Below are 25,602 nucleotides of genomic sequence, written 5' to 3'. Positions count from 1 at the left end.
TCATAAAATGAAGAGGTTTTACATGCTAGCGTTCAAACTCACTCGACACTCCGTTTTGTTGACGATCAGCCATGCATTAAGTCTTTTGTTACCGTGCGATAGCTTCAGTGGGAAACCGGTGAAAACACGTTTATTTAATGAAATTATGGAAATACAAGCATTGTTTCGAGGGATCATAACTTTTTTACTACTTGATCATTTTCTGTGATTTAGGTATCAAAGAAAAAAGAAGATATTGAACTTTTTAGTCATGTGATTTTCTTTTTGAAATTCAGATACCCCCGCCAAATGAGTTTTTGGCATCCTTTCTTCAAATTGTTTTTGCTCAATCATGCTCAATCATGCGTGAATGAGGAATAATCTAAGTAATACCAGATGAAAGAGGAGATTCTAAGCTTTACATTGGTAGGTCATTTGTCTATTTTATTTATGATTAAGTTATGATAAATCATCGCTAAATCTCGGTTTCGTTTTTTCTGGGACGCACTGTATATGTAAGAGTTGAATGTCAATTAAAAGATTGCTAATGTTAATTGTATACTGTACTGAAAATAAGTGTATGGTGTAAAACTTTAATAGGGCTAACCGAAATGAGACTCACATGCAATGGACACAGACACATAAATGGGCCCCTGCTGTACACGTACATATAAAAATTTGACCCAAACATGCCAGCTCTTTTGTTTCATAGCTTAAGTGAGCATCTGAGAAGCATTCCTTTTGAGTAAAACATTTTTATTGTACATATATGTATATTTTTAAAAATTTTGTTCCTGGATTCGATTCCTTGAAATTGTTGTTTTCATCTTTCTTATAATACATGTAGGTGATCTATCAGAATCAACAGATCACCTAATTTTGTCAGAATTTTCTTTGCATGCAAAAACTACTAAATAGCATTTAATATCTGTATCACTTGTGTATTTACATGTCTATATAAAGACAAAGTAACCCAGACTAGATTTAGAAATTGGACTTTGAAGGAAAAATAAATTTCACATCCATAATATACACTTTATTCGAAAAATTGTGAATTTAGCTACATGTATTAATTTAGAGCCTTTGGAGGCCTGTTTGTTACAAATCAGAACTTACAGTGTACATGTAGTAGTACGCATGTGTACTTGATTGTTTATGAGTTTTGAGTTTGAATTTTTGGTTTGAGAGCTTTTTGTGGAGCGTTGTGGCCCAGTGGATTAGTCTTTGAAACAGAGGGTTGTGTGTTCGAATCCCAGCTATGGTGTAATTTTCTTCGGCAAGAAATTTTTATCCACATTGTGCTGCACTCGACCCATGTGAGGTGAAACGGTACCCGGAAGGATTTCTTCCTTGAACTCTTATAGCGCCTATTACATGTAATATGGCGGCTCAGCTACAGCCTGGGTAATAATATGATACCAAGTATCAAAGCGCAGTTGAGTACTATATGCACATAGTAACTGCGCTATATAAATGGACATATTCTTATTATTATGTACAGTATATGTATGAGAAGAACTGAAAGAATTATTCAGTTGATTGGTGGTTCAATGATCCATTACATGTAGATGTGTGAGAACTGAGAACGGACACAGCTATCCAAGTAGGCAACCTTGTCCAAAATGGACTTCCTATGTACAGTATGGGTTGTCTATTTAAAAAAAAAACAGTAAGACCTTTGGGAGGAGAAATTTGTGCAGCACAAAAAGCCAGTGGGAGCTGGTTTCTTTTTCACCGTCTTGGCAGAAATGCTTTTATCAGTGAAAATTGATAGCTTTGCCTCAACAAATGTGGCAAGATTGAATTGATTATACATCGGAGGAAACGAGCATTTATGCAGCGCATGCAGAGAATCTCTGTGTGCATACATGTACACTAGTGCATCATAGTGCAGGTCATAGGTACATGTAAGATGTAGGCCTACATGTATGGTGTTTATGTTTATTTTAATAATAATAATATTGTGACTGCCTCACTACGCCTCTTGGTTTGCAGTGAGGAGTTTCAAAATATAACACTCCAAAAGAAATTTATTCGTGGAATCGATGTTTAATTGCGAAAATCTTTATTTCCAACATTCCATCATCCGAATCCCATTATTCATTTTGTGATGAATAATGTTGGCCTTTATTCATATAAAGCGTATTTTACATTGATGATTACATTTTCGCTAGTAAGAAAACAAAACGTACTATTTGTGATACATGTAAATGATTTGGAATCAAGTGCATGAATATAAAGAACTGCATGATTCATAGGGATTTTGCTTAGGTATATATAGGCCTAGAGACTGGAGATACAGTGTATTCAATTTGTATTTTTCTATTCCTCTATGCTTTTTAATAATTCACTGTATGTTTCATTGTGATTATGTGACTACACTACCTGCATTAAAGGCATAGGGATATTCAAAGTGACAGGTTGGCAATAAGATCAATGCTTTCTGATGTATCTGCACCCAGTGTTATTTAGGTCTTGATAGACATTCTTAATACAGAACCCAAGCACACCTTGACAAAGCCTGCATCTACAGGCGCGCATAAAAAAATGGGGACAGTGTGTTTCTCCATTCTACATTTTTCACAGCTGAGATGTGCTAAATAGGCTTACACCCCGCTGAGTGCAGCCTTGCTTTACGAAAAGCTTCATGCATAAATTGGTGTACTGAGGCATGGTCACGTTCACAGTCAGCCATCTCGTGCAGGTTCAGTTCTGTAGCCTAATGCCATCTCGATGCTCTCCCTTTTACTCTTTTTCGGATCCATCTCCTCCCAAGTGCCTAAGTGCAGTGCAATCCGTGCATCTCATTGGTATGAACCTGCTGTTGGGATGTCGGATAACTTGCTTTTTTCACCTTTCTCTATCTGGTGTAAATGGGCGAAATGTGACAAGATTACATACTTGTACTGATGCCATGGGGGTGAAATAGCTTCCATGTTTAATGAAACAGTTTTCTTTTTGTTGGCTGCCATCATTGTCCCATCAAAATTTTAAGTTTTTAGCAACATTACAATGGCTTGAATTTAATACTATAATTAGACCTACATTTTAAATGATTCTCAATGGGATAACAAGAAAAGTAGTCCTAAGATTCATTTGAAATTAATAGTCAAGTGGTTTCTTTTATTATGTCATTTCTATTTTGTTGGAAATTGCCTTTATGCGATCCTCACGCTCTCCAAACTGCAGCCAGGTAATTTTTCCAGAGTTCCGCTTCTGGCTTTTGTTGGGCCATTGAGCACAGAAATAACTTATGGCTGTGAAGAAGGAGGTATTTTTTAGTTTTGTCCCATTGATAGCCACAATACAATCTGTTTTGGCCCATTGAAATTTCTGCATTGTGGTGTAAGTGTACACAAATTTCACACTCCGATAACTGCACTAACATCAACATCATGACCTTCCTGCGGATGTTCTTTTCTCAGTTTAAATCCCTTTTTTTTTAGTGACGATCAGGGATATTTTTATTGGCAGTTTTATCGTTCGCCTGTGTATTTGCAAAGTGAATTATGGCCCTGATCCTTTGTATTCTATTGAATGTGAGAATAATGGTTTTTATTTTCATTTCATGCCTCAAGAAATTATTAGGAGTCGGCTGCTAATTCCACTACATTGTTCGCTTTTGCTGCATTACATGTATGAATTAAAATATTACTGCATTGACCAATTTTTTTATGAGTGAAGTCACTGAATTTTTTTTAAAAAATAAAATAGGGCCTTACTTTTATTTTAGGCCCTACTGTATTCTAATGAACTTGCTGCCACTTTACACATAAGATTTAGAAATTCTGTAAAGTGAAATATTTATCTGTAAACTATATGTAAATTAGTGAATTATATCATAACTGTAAGTACCTCAAAGTGATTATCAAATATTGATTGTCAAATAATTCAAGTTAGCTTTGTTCTAAGTGTTGGTGTTCATGATTTCACTATTATGATATGAATACTTGTAAATGACTGGTTATTTACAAAGCTACTTATACATGTAGTTTTAACAGAAACTAAAGTTTGAATACAGTCCTCAACATCAGCCTGCTCAACATGTATTTTCAGATATTGAAATTCACCCTTTTTTACTGTAAAGCTGTCCTTTTGGGGTCTGTAGGCTCATCCCAGAAATCAAATTATCTGAAATTTCATCTACTTGTTGTTTGCTGCCATCGAGCGCTGGCAAACAGAGTCGGGCCAAGCACAAACTTTGAAATTGGTTGAAGATCACGCTTCTTTATGTGTTGTCATGGGTTCTTGTTCTTTTTCTAGCTTTTGTGGGCTGTCATCCAAGATGCTGTGTTAGATTTGTGCTGCATATAAAATAAATTGCGCTTGTTGTACTTACATGTAGATGTGGCAATTCGCAACCAGGGGTACAGGTCACAAGATGACGAAATGTACAGTTTCCAAGTGAAGCAACATTTTAGCATGGAATATTGAATCGATTCAGTGGAGATACTTAACCGTGTTTGTGCATGTACATGTAACATTTGTTATCTTCTATTTGGCAGCAAACTGAAACTGTTTCCATCCCTTCCCCTTTTTCTTTCTTCCCCTTCCTCTCTATTTCTATATCCTTCCTAGGTTATGTAAAAGCTTTGACTGGTTGTGTACACAAGCAACTGGGGAGCAGTTGCTTTTAATGAATAGCAAACGAGTGAGCCCTGTCACTTTGTCCATCGTGGCATAGCACTGCCATAATTAATGCAGGGCTTTGAACAGTGCAAGATGACAAATAAGGTGAATGAATAGGCCTTTCATGAGAAAATGCCTGAAGAGACACTGGTCAATTACTTAGTCTGAATTGAAGATGGGAGATCATATTCTAACATTTTCTTTAAAAAGTATGTTGGATCCTTCTAGGAAGTAGGACTATGCCAACTTGTTCAATTATGCCTTGCTGGTATACATGTAGGCCTTGAGCACATGGAGGTGTTAGGCCAGCAATCATACACAGGTCTGGAAATTTTAAAGTATCAATATTATGTTTTGATTTAATATATCAAGTCAAAGCTTGCATACCAAAGACAATGAAAGCGACTGCCATGAGTGCCAAGCTCAAGTGCTTTGCAGCAAAGATTGTAAAACCAATATGAATATTATTTAAGTAACAAACCAGTAGGCCTATATTGAGAAAAAAGAAATTCAATTTTTAGATATTCATATGCAGGGCACAACACTGGCACTGGTCCGACAGTCCCAGACCAGTAAAACTTGCTGTCGGGCCAGTAGTTTTTCAGAAATTGCCAGATTTACTGGTCCGACATGACCAGTAAAAATATATCAAACTGACTTGACTTCTACCATAATTTGTAAAACAAGTTTGGTGAGGTTTTCTTTCATAATTTTCCTTTGCTCCATTCTAGAGTGTCATTCACCCAAGTAATTATGTGACAGGTCTTTTTGGTTGGAAAGGGATCAAGGAGGGAAAACAACCCTAATTGAATTAAGAAAGGCGGAGTTACAGGATAACCCCTTGAAAAGGTGACGCTTACACAATTATGAGATTAGCAAGATTGTGAGGATGGGAAAATAAATTCAGGTTGACACGTGTGGACACTCACCCCTCCTTTGCCTCCCTCTCCCAATATTTTTATTCATGAATAAAAAAAAATCTCTACTAAACACCACTGTACATGTTTGGTATAATGATAATTGTAGCTTTTAATAATCCATGTTTAACTTTATAAAACCCTCATTCTTTGTAAGATATCTTCACTTCAATATTATGAAATACTCTCTTTAGATCAAATGTTTAGTTACTGTTTTCCTGCTTTTTAAAAGCGAATTTGAAGTGATTTACATGTACTTCCCAATTTACAATCATTGTATGATTTCTTATCTGTGGTTCATTGTGTTCTTGGGCATGGAAATGAACTTCACTTCAATACCACATGTGAACCTTTCCAAGTTAACTTGTCACCACATTTCTGACTCTGTTGATTCAGGCATACCTCTCTTAATACACAATTCTGTTCCCTGTGCCACAATTTGTGAGAGTAAATGGTTGGCATGCTGTATTTTAGTATTTCTTCTTTTCTTCCTCAACTTCGATCATACTCCACCTTATAATTCTATTCGCCCCTTACCTTTGAAAGGTGTTGTTTACTGCTGATTTGGAAACCTTCATTTTTAGCCATTTAGGGGCGATAATCAAAGCAGCGGTGCATCTTGTACCCCATCAATTGAGTTCTGATCTCTGACTGGTGGACTTTGATGTGAAAGATGAAGAAGGCAGCTTTCTCAGTGGGAAAGGGGTGTATAGTTTCAGTGTTGGTATGTGGAGTCCCACTGGGTCCTTTCACACCTATGGTCTTGAAAGGAGCAATCACTTGCTGTGGTTGAGCCAAGACTCCACTCCATTTCTTATTGAAAATTGTAGATGCCATGTAAGCAAATTTATTATGAACTTGATGTAATTTTGGCCATAATCATACATATTTCTTAATGCAAGAGTATGATGGTATCAAATAATTCACAAAACGTAGGATGTGAGTGTAAAAGCAGTGGACCCAATGTTATAAGAGAAAGCCCACTGCACTTCAACATCCAAAACACTTGAGCTTCCACTGCATTTGTCTGTATATGTGACAGAGCAAGTGATATTTGTGTTTATGAAATAGTGATATCCAAAACAAAGATTTTTAAGGTCGTAGAGTGCACGGTTTACTGTTTTCCCCAAATCCCACTCCATACTGTACATGTACATGTAGCTTAATAATCAAGCAATGGCGATTTTCCAATGAGCATTAAGTACCAATTTTTAGTGCTCACTTTGTTGTGTGGTAGTGTGTTGTCCCCCATTGCTTTCATAAAAAGTAATCCAATTTGATAAACAGTGTTGGCCTATGCCCCCCCCCCCTCCCCCGCCTTCTCCCTCCTCATCATTACATCACTATGTGAAACATGGTTTATGAACGATCATCTGAATGAAATCAGATATATGTGTTCATCATTCGAATGAATTAAATGATTAAGAATGACAGATAAATTCTCCTATGTATATTCATTGTGAATGCGGATAGGGATTTAGAGGACATGGAAATGGCATTTTGTTTGTTTCGATAGTGAAATCACCAGCTACAGGAGGCTTTTGTGTAGGATCTGGCAAGGCTCATAATACCTGAAGACACTGTGTGTACCATGGAAAATATGATTTGATCATGCAGCTATTTAATTCACTGAGATTTTATTTTTGTTGAAAGGGCTACACACTGTCATTGGGTAATCCCAGCTATGTGCTGAATAATGTCACCAGGACAGCATCTCTCGCATTCATGTTCTCCAACTACCACTATGTTTGGCCAACACTTTTCCGTCACTCAGCAGTCACCCTGCCGCTCAGTGCCAACATCTCAACCCTAATTCAAGTTGCTTATTTACTGCACCTGTGATGAACCCTTCCAAAACTTGTCAGCGGTGACACCTTTTGTGTTTGTACTTTGTGGCAAGGCATCCAGAGCAAGAACAAGGAAAAGGAAAGTGGAGTTATGCTTCTAAACAATATCTAATCCGTCAATTTCTTTGACTGTTTTTCTGGTACAGGACTATTTGGTTCTAAGTTTTAGGGAATTTTGTGGGGCTGGATCGGGCCACACAGCATGGCGGGGGTTGCATAAACACCATGCAGTAATCCATCTCTGGTTAATATGATTTTGGCAAGTGTCGGAGGAGGAGAGGGCTCTGCACTGAACTGTCGTCAAATTCAATTTGTTGAATGCCAGAAAAGTGATTATGAGGGACCCACGCTATCTGCATGAAAAGTGACAACAATTCTATTTCCCAGCAGTGCAAAATATCAAACTCTTTGTCTCTTTCTCTTTGCATACATATTTTTATCAGACAAAAATTCCACATTCCACATGTTAAGAGTTGGTAACAAGATACAAAATTAAATGAAATTTCAAAAGCAAAGGTATTTAAATTTCTAATGGGTTAATGGGTTTGTTTTTAATTATCGGGTGATGATTTAATCAGACATCAGATAACCGGCACTTTGTAGCCAATTTTCATCACAGCCGCCCCCTCCCAACTTCCTTTCTACAGCTTTGCTCATCCACAGCAATGACTACCTTTATACCCATGTAATCTGTGCATCGAATCTAATTCACAAGATTTATTCCTCTCTTTTTACTATATTTTTTTCTTGGTCTGAAGACTAGTGTAAAGCCACATTGTGTGAAGCCAGTTTATTTCACATTCTCCCTGAGGGAAACTCCTTTGTGTCGTTTGATCTCTTTCGCACCCCTCAGCAGGGCCCGCCTTTGTTGGGCCATGCTCCATGAAAGGAGTGCTTTAGAGAAGAGCCACAATAGGTGTTGTGAAAGAGAGTTCCCCTATTGTCAGCAAGCACTCGACTCTGATGGAATGTGATGGGAGGGAAAAGAGCGAATTGCAAGGGAGAGAGAGGAACGAGGAGAGGCGCGAGTGAGTGTGCCCAATCCAGGAATGGATGGTGTTAGTGGTGGGTGCTTAGAGTAATGAGGCATTTTCAATAGATTTGGGGACTGCGAGATGTGATAAGAAAGGTTGGTTGGTAGAGGAGAAAAAGAAATCAATTGTGTTTTAGATTGGAAGGGACAATGGACAGGCCCACTTTGAACAGGGAACACAGCTGTGTGTTGTGATCAGAGGATAGCCATAAAACAGCACGGGTGCATTCAAATAAAAGCGCACTCTCTGCTAATCATTTAGGCCTAAATTCTAAATTGAGCTGTCAGTAATTTAGAAGAAATAATTGCGACAAGCCTAATCTAATTCCCTTTGATTTACCATTTATTTTGATTTTTTCCTGTCTTTTTTTTAAAGATAAATACCAGTTTTGGTAATTATCTCAAAATGAGTTCGAACAGAATCCAATAAAATTACCATCCAAGTGTTTGTATGTAATACGTGCCAAGTGGCTCTGGAAGAAAATGCGTAGTTGCTGAGAAATGAGGAAAATAAGCATGGAATTCCATCAAATGTTGGGTATTTTTCTGAGCAATATTGATACACTTTTCCACATATGCTTTCCTGTGTTAATGATATCAGAATTATCAGTTTTCTGCTAAAATTTCAAGATTTCACAAAGATAAGTTTATTTCTATGTACCAGATCTAGATATAAATGTATGATAATATTGTGGCAATTAACCTTGATTATAAGACTTTCTCATGAAATAATTGTTTGCTGCAACTATTGTCTTTTACCTTTAATTTTGGGTTTTTATGTACAAGACTTACATCATTATATATTCATAGCACACTCTCGTGGTTGAAATGCGTAACACAATTAGATTCCAGTTGCGATATCAACCATAAAATAAAATTGAATAGAATCCATCAAATGACCACCAAATTATTCGTTTTTGAAAACAAAAATGTGTGCCTTGGATATAAGATGCAAACACAATCAAAGGATTCTTTGTTATCTATTCCCTGCCTTTAACAGTTTTCTTCACAAGCAATTGCTTATTTCTACGCATACTGGTTGAAGCACAAGGCTAGCAAAAGGAAGGGATTAAAAAGCAACTGCTACTTATTTTTTGCATTGGACCCAACAGCTTTTCCTTCACAAATGAAGATATACACTTTATAGTCATTTTATAGTGATATATTTTACATAAATTCCATTTGTGGTAACAATCATAAAATGAGTTTGAACTAGTAACTTCGAACAGAATTAGACAAAAGATCATCCAAGTGTTAGTATTGAAAACCCTTTTTTTTTTTTGCTTGTCAAATTTTTTCGGGTACGAAATATCCTTAATTTGTGGTTGAAAACGTTTTTTTTTTTGGCTTGTCAAAATTTTCCTCCAAAAAATTTGCCCCCTCCCCTTTTGGACAAAACTGGATCCGCCCCTGAGTTCAAAAGTAGATGAGTGTGTGCTGAGAAATAAAAACTGAATTCTATTGGATGGACAGTCTTTTGCCAAGCAATAACACATAGCCCCATGTATGCTTATCTGTGTTGGTGGTTTTCATCAAGTAAGGTTACTGTCTAGATTCCATCGTTTCACAGCATTCGGTTTACAGACCAAACTTACCAGATATTTATCTGTCTTTGCTGACAGTTTATCCATGATTTTACAACCCGTCTCGAAATATTTGTTCATTGCTATTACTCTAGTTTGATTTTAAAATTATATTTTAAAACAAAATTTTAAGTATATAGGCTAGGCATTCATTTATTTTATTCAGTATTTTCATGTGGTTCTATGTATAAAAAGATGAGGAGCATTTTGTAGATATATATATATAGATATATACTGTATATAGATAAAATGCATCACATAGCAAAGACATCCCATTATTATGTCTGCGTTCATCTGCGACTTCATGTATGTGTGAGGTAAGGGGAGAAGGGAGAAAAATCCATAATATCTGTTTTCTTCCTCGGGCATTTTGAAATCTGGGTATGCAGCTTGGCATGTATTGAGCAGCATCAGACTAGGCCTATACAGGGGCATTCGATATGCACCAATCCAGTTAGTGGGCTAATGCTTATTAAAGTTCACGCCATGCAGTGGAGCGCTTTATTTTTCTTCTTCTCTTCATTTCCCTGAGGTGCATTTCGCACCTGTCCCTTTGCCTCTTATTAATCTTCCTCTGTGCTCAGCAAGAAGCAAGATGATGTTGAGGGGGGGGGGGGTAGAGTAAGAGAAAAAAAGAAATGAAACGCAGGTATTACACTACGTCAGTCAGCAAGCGAAAGTGGACTAAAGCTGGCTGGGAGGTGCATGCGAAATGTGATCCCCGCGGAATTATTCTTGGTTCTGTTTCCGATCGGTACCAAATTTGCCCAACGCCTACATGTTCCATTCTTCTTTGTCTACCCCTGTTGTGGGGGCCTATGTCCCAGATTCCAATTGAAGATCTTCAATAACTTTTAATATATGCATGTAACAACAATATCAACGGGCTGAATTTGTTTCCACGTACAGGTTTATTGAGAATTTTAAGTGCAGTTACACCTTCATGTACACAAGTATTTTGGGGGGAATAAGATAAAACGATGGAAACAAAAATATTTTTATAGGCGTATGCATAAACTGTTATTCATAGTAAGTTAGTAACGCAATTATATAGGCCTATACAGTAATGCATAAGCTATGAAAAGAGATCAGCCTGTTGCCTCGACTTGTATGTCTACATCTTTATTTTTTCTAAAGTTATCGTTTATATTTTGTTGTAGGTAAGGCAAGGTTCTTAGGGTGGGGTAGTCCCTGTCTTCTCCATCAGGGTTTGCGATAACCAGGTTCTGTCTGGGGTAGGATTACCAACTCCATACAGGCAGGGATTATCGGAGCGTGTTTTTAGAAAGGGGGGTGATGATGTAAATGCCGCTCAGGGTCTATGGTTCCAGTTTGGAAGTGCAAAGCGCAGATTAAGGTTGCTGGGATTAGGGTGGATTCCGCCGACCCTGAACTAGGGGGAAAGAAAAATAAGGCATGGGTTCCCTCCACTAAATGGATTCCCACAAGAAGGTAGTGTTAGAGTGGAGCGAACACGATCGTGATGGGGGTACGGGTGCACCGGAGCTGGGTTGATGACATGCCAGCCATACTCTCCAGTAATCCTCATGCACCATAATCACTACATCATGTGATAGTCATGTAAAAGATGAATGCCAGAAATTGATTGAAAGGTTTAGATTTTACTGGTCAGTTCTGAATATATAGCCTGTTGCATTGTCATTATTTTTATAACTTTCTTCAAACATCTCAGAATGTGTATTCAATTCATACATGAAAAGAAATTACATTCGGTTTCAAAATATAATGATTCCAATCAAGATAATTTGAGATCAGTTACATGAATTGAATATGCTTTAATTACCTGCAGCCTACTGATAATACCTAGAATGCCAGTTATTCGTTTTAAGAAATGTTATATTGAATTCACATAATTTCTCCAAGTGGTTCAATTATCTCCAAGTTAATTTTGTACTGGGTGGGGAGGATGGAAATTTTTGTAAAGGGTTATTGGTTTATTTAGTCAGGTGTGCTGGACTAAGGACCATAGCCTGGTGTGTTTGCTTCCCATTTTAATATCCCGAGATGTATGTGGTGTGACCCTGTCTTGTTATTTGATGTGGAGAAAGACTAGCCTAGTGTGTGCGATGTGATAAAAAAGTGTGAAAATCGTGTGTTGGGTGGCACCTCAGAACAAGGCAAAACTAAGGTCTGTTTTCCAAAATACAATCAGATTAACTGCTGTTTGAACAGTACTTGATATTTGCTCGCCAGTCATGTGACCGGGGTATCTTGATTACTTATTACACATTGAAGGAAGATAGCGACTCTTTACCAAAGCCATTTGTGAGACAGTTATCGAAGAACAGTTGATTATTCAGCTCAGTTCAAATCCCCATTATCACATTTAAAACTTTATTTGAAAATTGTGAAGTAAACTCAAGGACAGTCCGATAAGTTGTTTGGAATCTCTTGAAAATATTTCCTGTCATTGTTGGCAAAAAGTTCAGATGAATTATTCAAGGGGGTCTAATACCCCTTTCATAAACCCATCCTCCAATTATCCGCCTAAGAGTAATGCGGATAATTCAATAAAAATTGCATTCACAAAGTCCGAAAATAATCCGCACTATTTTTTACGAGCGCCCGACCTGAAAAGGGCGGATAATTGTCATGGCAACTGCACACACCCCCTCTGATGGGGTTGTGTTGGAAAAGGGTGACCTTGTGACCGCACCATGGCAATTATCCGCATTACTTTGGAAATGCGTTCATAAAGTCAAAATCTGGTCCCGATGCCGCTATTATGCGGATAATTGCAGCATCGAAATAATGCGGATAACTCTGGTCCCGCTCCGATTTTACGACCCAATTATGCGGATATTATCCGCATAATTGGGTTTATGAAAGGGGTATTATATTTTGACAAGATATAGATCTATTGCCCTGTGCATGAAAATTATGATTTTGCCATTATTTGCATATTAAACAAAATGGCTGTTGACCAGTGTCACAATACAGTTGACGGTAAATTTACCATGACACTAACTTTATGCATAGCTCATCATACATGTATATCAAGCTTGTAAATGAATATGAACTTAATTCATTACAAGATCTCTAGTATGTACAGTAGGCATATGTACATTTATATTACAAATAGTTATCAGTTTTTAGACAAGCACATACAGTAGGCTCTACATTTGAGAGTGATGCATATCATGGAAGTTTACAACTTTTGTAAGTACCTTCTTTCACAGAATATATGCTGTTTCTGCTGGTCAGTGAAAATTTAAAAAAAAGAGAGAGAGAATTTTGGGGGTCGTTTGTACATGTATCAAGCTCGGGACCTCCGCAAAAATGTTTATATTATAAATGACGACTCTCAATGAAATTGATCGGATGAACTATACAAATTATGTGTTTCATTTTGTAAAATTATTAAAAATAATTATGTCAGTTATAAATTCTGTAGAGCTCCTCTCGTATCAAGTGCAGTTTCATGAAATTTAGGCTCAAGATTGGCTTGTAGTGGTTTAGTTGTCTTTGTTCATTTTCTTTATTTGAAAGAGAGGGATGTACAGTTATTTTGAATTTAATTGTTAAATATTATTGGTTTCAATCTCTTTTTTGTTTCTTTCAGGGATCTGAGCTCCAACAAATTAAGACGATTAAATACGAGCATTTTTGATGGCCTGTCAAATCTTCAACAATTGTAAGTAATCAGTAAAATTCCTGTTTGAATACAAAGTCAGGCTTGGCACATACTGGACTAAATTCTGAGTTTAGTCTGAATTTATTCTAGTTTATTTGATTTATCATGTTCTTTTGTAAAAAAAAAAAGTTGAATATTACCATATTACCTTCATGAACCTGCACAACCTATTGTATATGTACACACATGGATATACCTAGTATACCCCCCCTCCAGAAAAAAACTTTACTCAAAGTAGAATAAGCCATATTGCCCATTGTGAGTAATGTGGAGATATTCTTAATGTGAGACAGAAGAGAAGTAAAAAAAATCAGAGAAAGAGAGGCAAATGACTATTGGTATGCTTGGACTCAAACTGTATCAACATTTGTATTGTTTATTATCGTATAACGCACCAGCTTAAATAATTCAACATTTTTTTCTGACAATGATGAATGTCCCGTTTGACCCATGCAATCATGGCCTACAACAAAGTTAACACGCTTTCCCCATTGCGAGACTCGGTTGCTTGTCACTCATTGGTTGTGATCACATATCTGTCGTGTTTGTATTGGGACAGTTCAGGCTGTTGCCCTCTCTTCTCCCCTGTTAGTCATATATCTCTCTTTTATTGCTCTCTCTATCTTTCTTTGTCTAATTGATATGAGAAAAAAAATATTAGGCCTATTCTGAAAGAGCAGCATTCTACATGAACTGTTATAGAAATATAAATAAATGATGAATACACATGAACCAATCAAATAAATATGAATTATAATATATTGATTAAGTGGTGTGTAATTTGTCAACTTCATTTCCTTGGGGGAGGGTTCAACTTGAAAAAAGAAAATCATTAGCAGGCAGCATTAATGTTATTAATTGTTATGTTCTTTCATCAATTATATCTATTATGAAAACAGTTAACATGCCTCTTGATAAAAGACTAAAGTATATATCCATACCCCCCCCCCCCTGATCCCAGCTGATGATACCCCACCCTCTCTGGGCATCCGAGCCATTCTTGTTTTCTCAAGTCCCCTGTTAGCTGGCAGCGGGGGCTTCAAGGTGTGAAAGTAACTCCCCTGGTGAGGAAGATTGCAAGAGGTCAAAGCAACAGGCCTTGTCATCACAGGCATCATTTGAAACCCTGAATTGGAGTTGCCAATCTGATATGCTCTGGCATGCAATTACCTTTGGTTAGCCGGCCATGTCCTCAACCCCAAAAAGAGCTCTCCATGAGCCTTATGTTCTACCATCATGATTTGTTTTGTTTTTTTCTTTTTATTGAGAATTAAACATTTAAAGGAGAATGAAACCCTTGAAACTAGCTGAATCCATATCAAAGAGAAAAATCAAAGAAACATATTGTTGAAAGTTTGAGGAAGATTGAATGAATAATAAGAAAGTTATGAGCATTTGAATATTGAGATCACTAGTGCCATGTAGATCCTCCCATCGGCAATGCGACCAAGATCTGTGATATCACACACGTACAACTCCCTCATTACTTTAGTACTTATTTCACTTATATTCTCACTTTTATAGAGTCTATCACAAGGTTATGTGTTTTCTTTATGAGATGACAAGTACAGAGGTTTCACAACATTATATCATTGATGAATCGTTTGTCATATGATTAGAATGAGCAAAAAGAGATGTTTTGGGGTATATTTTCAGTGTCCGAATGGGAGAGTTGTACGTGTGTGACATCACAGATCTTGGTCGCATTGCCAATGGGAGGATCTCCATAGCATTAGTGATCTCGACATTCAAATGCTCATAACTCTTTTATTGCTAGTCCTATTTTACTCAAAGTTTTGTTGATCTTATTCTTTGATTTTTCTGCTTTCACAAAAGCTAACTTGCTCCAAGAGTTTCATTCTCCTTTAAACCTCAGAGAGATAGGATCCCCTTTAATACATGCTGTGAAAAAGTACTTTGCTGATGATCTACTGATAAGGATATTGTAGGTTACATAAATATTTTTCAAATGTATCATGGGCTAGTTAATCTCCTTTGTTTTTCTTCATGATGTGAACATTTTGAAATATGTTGCATGTGTTTTATCTTTCCAATTGTTTTCTTTTTCAGAAAATTGGCATCCAACAAACTAACATCTGTACCCATCCTTGGACCATCTGCAAGAAACCTGACTCAATTGATATTGTAAGTAGGCCTAAACAGTGAGACATGAACAGATATTGAAGAAGAGTGTCTAACCAAGGAGATAGAGTGATATCTCCTTGGTCTAACAAATATTTTGCAGGTTGTTATACATTTATATATCTTTGTTTAATGGTTAACGCTGGAATGAGGCCAAGATATTTTTTAGGACACTAGGAATGAACTATCATGAACTGCTCATGTGACAAATATCACATGGAGTGCCTTTCTGGAAAAGTGTAAGTAACCTACCTTTTCAAACCAACAAGAAATGAAAGTGAACACCTTTGTTACCTGTACATTTTAAAAGAGATCAAAAAGAGACAATTTCCTGCTTGCTAAGAAGCCACTTGAGACAAAGTGTAGGTAACCTTCTTGCTAGTGATATTCTGTGGGTGTGATATAAACTAGAGAGGAAGTTGACTCTTGATAGCTTTATATAAAGGGGTAATCAATTGTATGTCCCGTCTTTCCTCTTTTTGCCCATTTATACACAGGATGTTTAAATGAAACAGTGCAAACAGGGTTGCAGTTCATGGACATAGTATTGCCATAATAAAATACATTGATTTTCCTTTAGTTCAGAGATAGATTAATAATTAGCAATGAATTTACTGTATATCAGTACAAAGTTCGGTATTTATGGACTAAACACACATTTTCTACTGATTTTCAATATACATGTAATGGAAGATTAACTCTTTCAATTTTAAAGCAATAAGAAAGTGGGTTTTGTCCCCTTTGCAGAAATTAAATGGCAATAGTTTATTCACACATCAAAAGTTGAAATACAACATTGTTGGAGATGATGTAAGAGTTACGTTGATTTGAAACACAACATTAAAAATGAAGATTGTTCTTACATGTACTTTACCTTTGTGCACAATTACATTGTCATATTTATTATTTGGTAGAAATAGTAAAAGGAAGTTCTACCAGAGAAATTAGCAATATTCATAAGGAGAGCAGTCCATACATGTAGATAAAGTGATATCTCTTTCCAGTTCAGCGGTGATAACTCTTTCTTTTCCGAGATGGTTAACTCTTCCTCATTGCTCCTCATGAATGAATTGATGTTGTCTATTAATCATCGTGCAAATCAGGAAACCATCAGTTAGGTCTTTCATCTCCTATCCCAGTCCCTAGGTGCCCATTCATTTAACTGCATAGTACCCAGTTCATACTTATCAGTCCTTGATGAGGTTTGGTAGGGTTTTGCTTTTGCGCCCGCACCTCGTTACGGCTCATAACTAATTGGACAACCCATGGAGAGGGGAATGCAACATCTGAGAGGTGCACTTGCACCCTGCCATTCTATGCACAAAATCTGTTAATGATGTATGAACTCTACTTAAAAAAAAATGCTTGGCTTTGTAGCACCCTGTCTCAATGACAGACAGATTAAGAATTTCATGAATTTCAATTACTAAGCGTGATACTCGCAACAAATATTGGATTCATTCATTCATGCAGCCATGTTGAAATCAATAAATATAGGAGATTGGGTGAATCGGGAAGAAGAGAGATTACTGTTGACCCAGATCCATGCTAAAACTGTATGACCCAGTTGTTATAACCATTATGAAGTGATTAGAATTCATTATTAGATTTGTCTCCATCCATATTTAGCTTCTCTCATGTGATCAATTTTTTTTTTCTTTTTCATTGTAACAAAAATTTTTTTTTGATCATTGTGCTAAACTTTTTTTGCATATAACATTAAGCATATTCCCATATGATAAATTTTGAGCTTTTAATTTGCATTGGTATTTATATACATGTAGGCTCCATAGGGTATAGAAGGCAACATACGCCTATTTGTTCTATCCCCTCTCTGGTCCTCAATGACAAGTACATTACAGGCCTACATCAAATCGTCTTCCTACATGAGAGCAGTGCATGGTCTCTGATCATCCATCTTCAAGGTTTGTAGGCTACTTGGTTAGATGGGGAGATGCAGCCTTGATGCAATATAAATCTTGATCACATCATTACATTCCCAAATTTCCTCACATAAATTCCAGTGGGCAAGACTTCAAAGGCACAGAGTGTTATAAATTGAACATGCAAGGTTTGTTGGGGGTCATAAATGATTTTATATTGCTGTCCTTTCCAGCTGCTACCCCCACCCCATAAGATTTGTCATTAGTATATCTTTCATTTTTTTATTATTTTAATTTTTTACCCCCACTCAAGCACACCTCTTTTTATTAAAGCCATATAGATAGGTGTCTATAATTTCTTTAGCCTTCTACTTCATTGAGCCAGTATTTGCAACTAGGCCCTTTTGATATCAAAGCCTCTTTTCAAAACAAAAATGAACTGAAAAGATTGCAATATGTTGAATATGGATATTTGATGTATGAATTCTGCTCGGGGCTTGAACCAACATTGGTTACCTTGCCCTGCTGCATCATGCACAAGGATGAGGCAAGACCAACTCTAGGTGGTTCTTCATCAGCCCAAGTTGCTTAAATTACAAACTGAGATTAAGCCGGATCAACTTTCAGGATTTGAGAACCCCTTTTCCTATCCACACAAGTTGGAGATATTTTTACTCTAGTGTTTATACTAACTTGGGCTAAGGAGCATTTACTCATTGGGTCCTAGTTTAAATGACACACAAGGGTATGGTATCGTGAATGAACTACCCTAAGCCAAACTGGAGTGTTTTTTTTTTCTCTTGGGAAGTGCTGGATAATTTTACTAATATAGATTTTTCTACCAAAAATCCTGAGTTGACCCTGGAATGTAACTCAGATAAATTCCATGAAAAGCTCCATAATTGTGTCTTCCATTTCAAATAATCTTGAGATGGTCCTAATCAGGATGATCTGGAGACTGATGGAGACGGGCCTACACCTACTGTCACGTGTCAAGGAGTACCTTGGTTTGACCATCAATTAAAATACAGCTTCAGGGTACACTCTAGATTCAAGACTGTCACTCATCTCGTACCCCTTTGACTAAATAACAGGACCCTGTTTGAACTAGGCCCCACTACCCGAATAGAAAATAAAGAATAAGAAACGTTCCTGACCTCCTGTTTCAGGTAAATTTTGTTGTCCTGTCCATTTCTTTCTCAGTTCAGGATTGACCCTGAGGTTGGCAGAAGTTCTGTGCTGTTAGTAGGCTTTCTTTTTGGCAGACTTGTTTATGATGGTGCATTGGAAAAGGGAAATTATGATAAATGGTTCAATATAGATATGTTTTTCAACAAAAGATTAGACATATATTGTGAGTAAAGTTTTAAACAGAGGAACTTCTCTTAATTTCTTCTTGAATTCCCTGTTTAGTCACTTTAAAGTACTGAATCCTGTACTCTTGTAAAATGATAAAATGTGAATACTGAATGGTTTTCATCTAGTTTGATAGCTATCTGTCCCTTGTATATGTTCCTACATGTATTCTTAAAATGGTTTTATTTCTGTTTGAAGGTTAAACAGATAGACCTACTACATGATGTAGGTTTCTCATAATGCAGAAAAGCATGGTGGTAAAATGGTGATAAAATCATAATTTTTTACATGGTATATTTATTTATGAAATTCTTTGAAAGTATGTAGGCCCTATAGGTCTATATCAATTCCCCTCATGAATTATCCAAAAAGTGTCTTGCTATGCAGTCCTTCTTTGACATCTGGTATCTTGTGATCTTCACATAGCAGCAAGGAGTTCCTTTAGGAGTGAATGACCTCCTTATAATTGAAAGTGAAAGGTGTGCTGAGAGGGAAGAAAAACATTCCATATGTGCCGAAAGGAAATTAAATCTTGGCAGTCTTGAAGTGCATGGAGAATACGCCTCTCTTTGATCTCCTACACTGTAGACCGAACCTGGTGTAAAGTGAACACCTGAGCAATCTGGTATCCTCATTAGAGAATGGTTAAGTGATGAAAGGCTTGGAGTGAACTTGTTCCTTGGCAATTTCTGTGTGTGAGAAGAGGGTCATGGCAATGGAAAAAAAAACCCAGACATGCTTATAATTCATAAAACTTTTAATATTAAGAAATCGGGCAAATTGTCAACATAGCTTTTGTTTTAAAAATCTGTTAGTTTGTAAAGTTATCAATGAATTGAGAAGATTAAGTGATTGGAAATTTTAAAAAAATACATGTACAGTAAATGGCAGCATCAGACAGAACATTTTGAAACCTGGACATAGATTTAAATGAAAAATTAATGCTGTGATGTTTTTATTCCCATCTGGAGGGTCCTTAATGCCATTCATTGACAAGTTTAGAGCAGACTCAGCAATGTGATAGGCTCTAGGGCAGTCGGCCATGTTTTCACTCTCGATATCAAATCTAGGAGATTGAAGAGAATCTTACCTTGCGGTAGGAAACAAAAAGGGAGTGATCTCATCCGTGTGATTCCCTTGTTTAGGATGAAAACATACGTTGTTCATTGATACCACATGAAGTCAACAATCTGCAGGTTATCCTAGGGAAAGAAGGTGAGGGGGAAAAATATGGTCATTCAGACTGGCAAGGTTTCTATATATTGAAATAACATTCATATTTAGAAACACTTCTTTGATGTAAACTCCATACATCCTGTTGTAAAAGGAAAAATCTAAATTCAGTTTAAAGAGAAAATACATGTATGTGGCATTACTGTGAAAATTCATAATAAGTTATGACTTGTAAAGTTTTGCTGTATGTCGCAAAATACTTATCTGCAGAACAATAGTAATGATACAAGATGTCATACACTTACAATTTGTATTATGAAATATTTTTCTTTTTGTTGATTTGATAATAAATGGGGCCTAGGCTAATTATAGACTTGTCTCTTTTAGTTACCGGAATCCCAAATGTTCAGGAAAGGTCAAACTATGCTTTACATGTAAGATGGAACCAGTTGAAATATTTTTGTTTTAATATTATGAAATTAAGAAGAATAGTGAGAGTGTGACATCATCGCTTCCCATTTGTATTGCTTTTATGTAATAAACTGAAACCAAAAATAAGCAAAAAATTGGAATGTCATTTGTTTTTGTACATCCAATATTGATAAAGTTTTAAGCGTTATGGTTGGTTAATTCTCCTCTTACTCAATTAATTTTCTGTTTGGGTCAACTGTTCATTAAATATGTCAAGCAAGCATGAGATCATTTAAACAACCATGTGAGGTACTGAGGTTATTTACATGTAAGATTCCACCCCCATCCCCTTCGAATGCCTCAATCTGTACATGTTACGTCTAATTCGTATTTACGGCACAATTTTGGGAACTGCAGAATCCTTGCTTTTGAAGTATGCAAGTTGGATGGTTTCTTCTTATTTGCAATAACATGTAATGAATGCATGTACCTGTAATGTGAGATTAGTAATTGGCATGTTATGAGCAGGATAAAAGGGAGCAAAAGAGGGTGATTTGGGTCCATGTTCTTGCATCCATTCTCAGACTACCTTGCCTTGTGCCTAAAAACTGTGACTAACCTTCGGTCGTTCACTCAGCACTGGTGTTCGCTTCAAGTGCCCTGTTAGGAGTGTGTCATTCAGTGTGGGGATTGAATAATGCATGAGTGCTTCTCAAAAGCACCCCATAACCTCGCGACCTTTGTATTGGCCAATTGGCCAATTGGATGGGGGCTGTGTGAAATTCACAAAAGGTGATTTGCTCCATGGTTCTTCTGAGGTGAGAATGTGGCAGGCTAAATTATGTCTTTGTGCCCCGATCAAAACGTTGGCGATCAAAACAACTGAATAGGGAGTGACCTCTCTCCTTCTAAAGCCTCCCTTTCAGAACCGTTTGAGAAATTGAAAAGTTGTTGTGTGCACTACCTTGAAACAAGCCTGCCTGGGCCCATGGCTGCCATTCTCAACGATTTTATGTCGACATCATAAATTATTCACTCCTTGGAGCAATTTGTCTCATTGACTTTCAAACGACATGTATGTTATGCAGGGCATGGTGCCTGGCTGAATGAAGCAGTGATTACACACCTCTATACATGTAGGTACTTTCAGACAACTACTTGATAATAAAAACACCAAACGTCAATACCATCATGATATCAAAGTATAAATTGTAACATAGCCTACCTGACAAAATTAGTACAAAGGTACATGTAATTTCCAAAATTACAATAATTCTTTAGGGATTTTGCCAATGATATCGCAAGGATATCTAACAAATAAGCAAATTGCAGGAATTTATTAATCGAGTCTTGTGCTGGCTCATAACTGAGAGAACTATCTTGTTCAGTCCAGTGTGAATGCATTGTGTATTTTGAGGCCTGACAGATTTCTTGTATATTGGCCCTACAGGTATTTTCACAATCTGGCCAGTGTGAATGCTCCTTATGTAGGGTCAGTACTTGGACGAGGCACAAGATATTCAAGCAGGCTTCTCAACAACCATGAATAAAACAAAAACAAAACATTACCAGAGAATAAAAAATGTACAAACACATTATCAGACCCCTTTTCATGGGAATGAATGGATATCTTTTTTTCCTGTATTCCTTATTTATTCTGCCAACCTCCTGAGCATTTTTGTACAGGACCTAGGCCCAATTTAGTGTTCAATTTCCATTATGCCCTTAAAGTCTATATAATACTAATTGCTACATTTTACCCATATTTGCTGCATTTAGTACCCTGTATTTAGATACTAAGTACTGTATATAATCATGTATCACCAATAATATGGAGGGGACTCTTATTTAATATCTTAATTCCAGATGTACTTCTGTGAAAAGGCTTATTCAAGCATTCATCGCAGCAAACAATGGTTAATTATCACTACATCATCATCGATCTATAGATCTGGTTCATTTGCATAAACATTTAAGCCAGGCTTTACTATATGAAATCTTGAAATCTAAGCTGAAAATTATCACGCTGAAGATCACCAACAAAGATAATCATACTGGATTATGCATTTATTTTTCTTTTTAAAAAATGAACGCTTCTCTTAAACAAATGTTGTAGTTGCATAGGCCTAAATCTTAAAGGGATGCTCAGGGCAGATGATATATATATCTCAATAAATAGAGTAAAATTCACAGAGCAAAATGCTGAAAATTTGATCAAGATCGGATAACAAACACTTGTTCTTTTGAATTTTGGTTTATTCAAAACTTTCCTTCCTACCAAGAACTAAACGATTGGATTGACAACTGATTATAAAGTGCATTAGTTATTTCTTGCAGCAACTTATTTCATAATAATGGAGACACATCACTTACACATTTATGAAAACAATGAAACAATTATGGTCTCATGTAATAACATAAGAACAAGGAAAGTGGGGATGTGGCATCAACCCACCTAATGAATATTCATGAAGACATGCCTAGGACTGGTTCACCAGAATAATGCAAATCTTTAAAATTCAATGACTTCATTATTTGTTATCCGATTTTGATGAAATTTTCAACATTTTGCTCTGTGAATTTAACCCTATTTATTTAGCTATAAATATTTTCAGCCTGCAGCATTCCTTTAAAGCTACATTCTGTGCCGAGGAAATGGTCTGATAAAAAAAAAAAATAAATAAACCTACACAGTTGTTAAATTTTGGTTGGAATCCCAAACAAAATAATTTTCATGTAATTTGCAAAATGTCCACACCAGAAAAGTTTTAGGACATAAAGGCTTACACATGAATGTATTGTAATGTTACAGTGTAGTCTATAGATCTATGTAAACCGGTTTAGTGACACTTTTGGAAGGATTTACCAAAACTTAATAGGCTGTAAGCTTCAAATCAAAATCCCTACTTCGTAATTACAAATTACGACTTATGATATTAACATTTAAAAAAAAAGTTTATTTCTTCATATTTTATGCAGCATCATCAGGCACTTACGATGTCAAATACGTATAGTTGTGATTTAAAAAAAAAAGGAAAAAAGATGATGCTAGCATGTAGTAAAATTTATGCGTTATCCAGTACTGTTGTTTCATGTACCATTTCCCCTGCGATCTGCTGCTATTGGGTCCCTCTCAATTCCAAATACACTATATCACAATGAACTTTACATTGGAATGGGAGTTTCTACTAAATGGACAAGATCACTCTTCTGTCCTCTTCTCCTCATTTCCTTTCCCAATCTCTGCAACCCCAGCTTTATATTCTGCTCTTGTTTGGGACTCATTTCGCATCCTCCCCATTTTGCTGTTTATTCCGCCCATTGCCTTGACCCAGCTTTTAGTAGGACTCTCCTATTTGTGTTCATTGATGATGCTGATTGATGCTTATTGAAGAAGACTATCTTTTTTAGGGAAGGGTATGTGTTGTTCCTGAGTGCTGATGGTGAGATGTGCTTCATCATTGTGCTTTCTAATACACTTTATATCCAAGTGATAAGGCTTATAAGCCTATTTGATATACAATGTAAAAATTCTCATTAAATTGATCAGAAATATTGAAGAGATTATTAACATGTCCAAGTATAGGTTTTGAGTAAACCTTGAATGTTCATTTGAAATTCTGTCTTTAAAATACCAATTCTTCAATACCCATTTAGTAAAAAATTCTTGAGAATATATCAGGTAATTTGTAGAGTAAGGCTTGGATTAAACTTATTTTGCATTTATTGAGTTGTACTTTAAGCTAAAATACTGTTCAATCATGTGATTAAAAAGTTTTCCCCATTAGGTATTAAAGGGTTTAGATCCATCTAATGGTATTCCCTCACCACGCGGATCTTTATCTGGCCTTGTCAGCTCCGCTGAGTCACACTTCCTGGGCTCTGTGCAGGGGCACCACTATGCTTAAAACCATCTTTAACCCATTCACTCTTTACACACCTCTTTCCATCCTATGTTGTACTCAATCGCATATAAGCTTTATAAAATTGCTTCAAGATAAGAATGAGGCAGGGTTGAATCTTAAAACCACAGACATCTTGTAGGGAAAACTCTTTTTAATTTATTTTGTAATTAGTGATAATTGCTCCTAGATCAAGGTAAGCTTTGATGGTATGTTGTGGCTAGTGTCATTAAGTTTTGAATAATACCATTTCTAGCTAATGCAGTTGATGTTGGAATGATATGTACTTGATCTTCTATAATCGTTAAATTCTCTAAGTTTTGGTTTAAAAATGAAATTTAAAAATACCGGCAGTCACTATCTCAATTTTTTTTTTTACTACACCCTAAAACTGTCGTGGTGTGGATGATATAAAATCAAATTGTTTTAGTGGATATATTTCATTTTACATCAAAATTCATGTAGGGTTTGTGGCTTTCCAATAGGCCCTATTAAATAATCATCAGCTTTATTAGATACATTAAATGTTACGGGTCTTTTTGAAAGGAAAAAAAAATCAGTTCTGATAGAGGGCACAAAGTATCTTCAAATTTTAACAAGGATCATCAGATAGAAAAAAGAAAGATTTATTAGTCACTCCAGATTGGAATGCAAGATAATATTATATATATTTGACATTATTGAAGTTTTACAAAATTCTTCAGACAGGCCTTGAGGTTTTAAACAGTAAATATTGTGACTTGACTTGATAAAATCACAGTTGTAGAGATGGGAGCAATAAATGATGAAGGTTGACAATAGCTTTGAACTTCACATTTGGGAGGGATTTGTGTTTTGTCTGTGGCTGAAGACTAATCTTCAGGTGCAGTGACACACCTTATTAATGACAATCATCTTTCTATTATTCCTGGCGCTTCTCTAAGAGTGATGCAGCAGATTTCGGCGCTTGTGTTAAACAGCAATTAGTGCTGTTGTTACTAGACAGTGTGAAAGTTCAAATATTAACAAAAAGTAAATGCCAGACAACATTCCTGCCGACACGTATTCCCTATGTGATGTATTGTGAACAATTGCATTCCAGGTCTAGAAAAG

The 25,602-nt window shown here is 36.3% G+C and overlaps 1 protein-coding gene across 1 annotated transcript in view; it reads left to right on the top strand.

Annotated features, from left to right (window-relative positions):
* Positions 1-13,577: 13,577 nt before the first annotated feature.
* The window catches only part of LOC129257329 (leucine-rich repeats and immunoglobulin-like domains protein 3), a 43,115-nt gene continuing 31,090 nt past the window's right edge, over positions 13,578-25,602 (top strand). Inside the window, exons 1-2 of the mRNA XM_064096954.1 lie at positions 13,578-13,643; positions 15,714-15,788. The gene's annotated coding sequence lies outside the window, so the exon portion shown is untranslated. The remainder of the gene's footprint in view (positions 13,644-15,713; positions 15,789-25,602) is intronic.

This window comes from Lytechinus pictus, chromosome 3 (assembly GCF_037042905.1).
Source record: "Lytechinus pictus isolate F3 Inbred chromosome 3, Lp3.0, whole genome shotgun sequence".
Lineage (NCBI taxonomy): Eukaryota > Metazoa > Echinodermata > Echinoidea > Temnopleuroida > Toxopneustidae > Lytechinus > Lytechinus pictus.
Note: the sequence above shows the minus strand (reverse complement) of the source record. Positions and strands in the feature narration are given on the sequence as shown.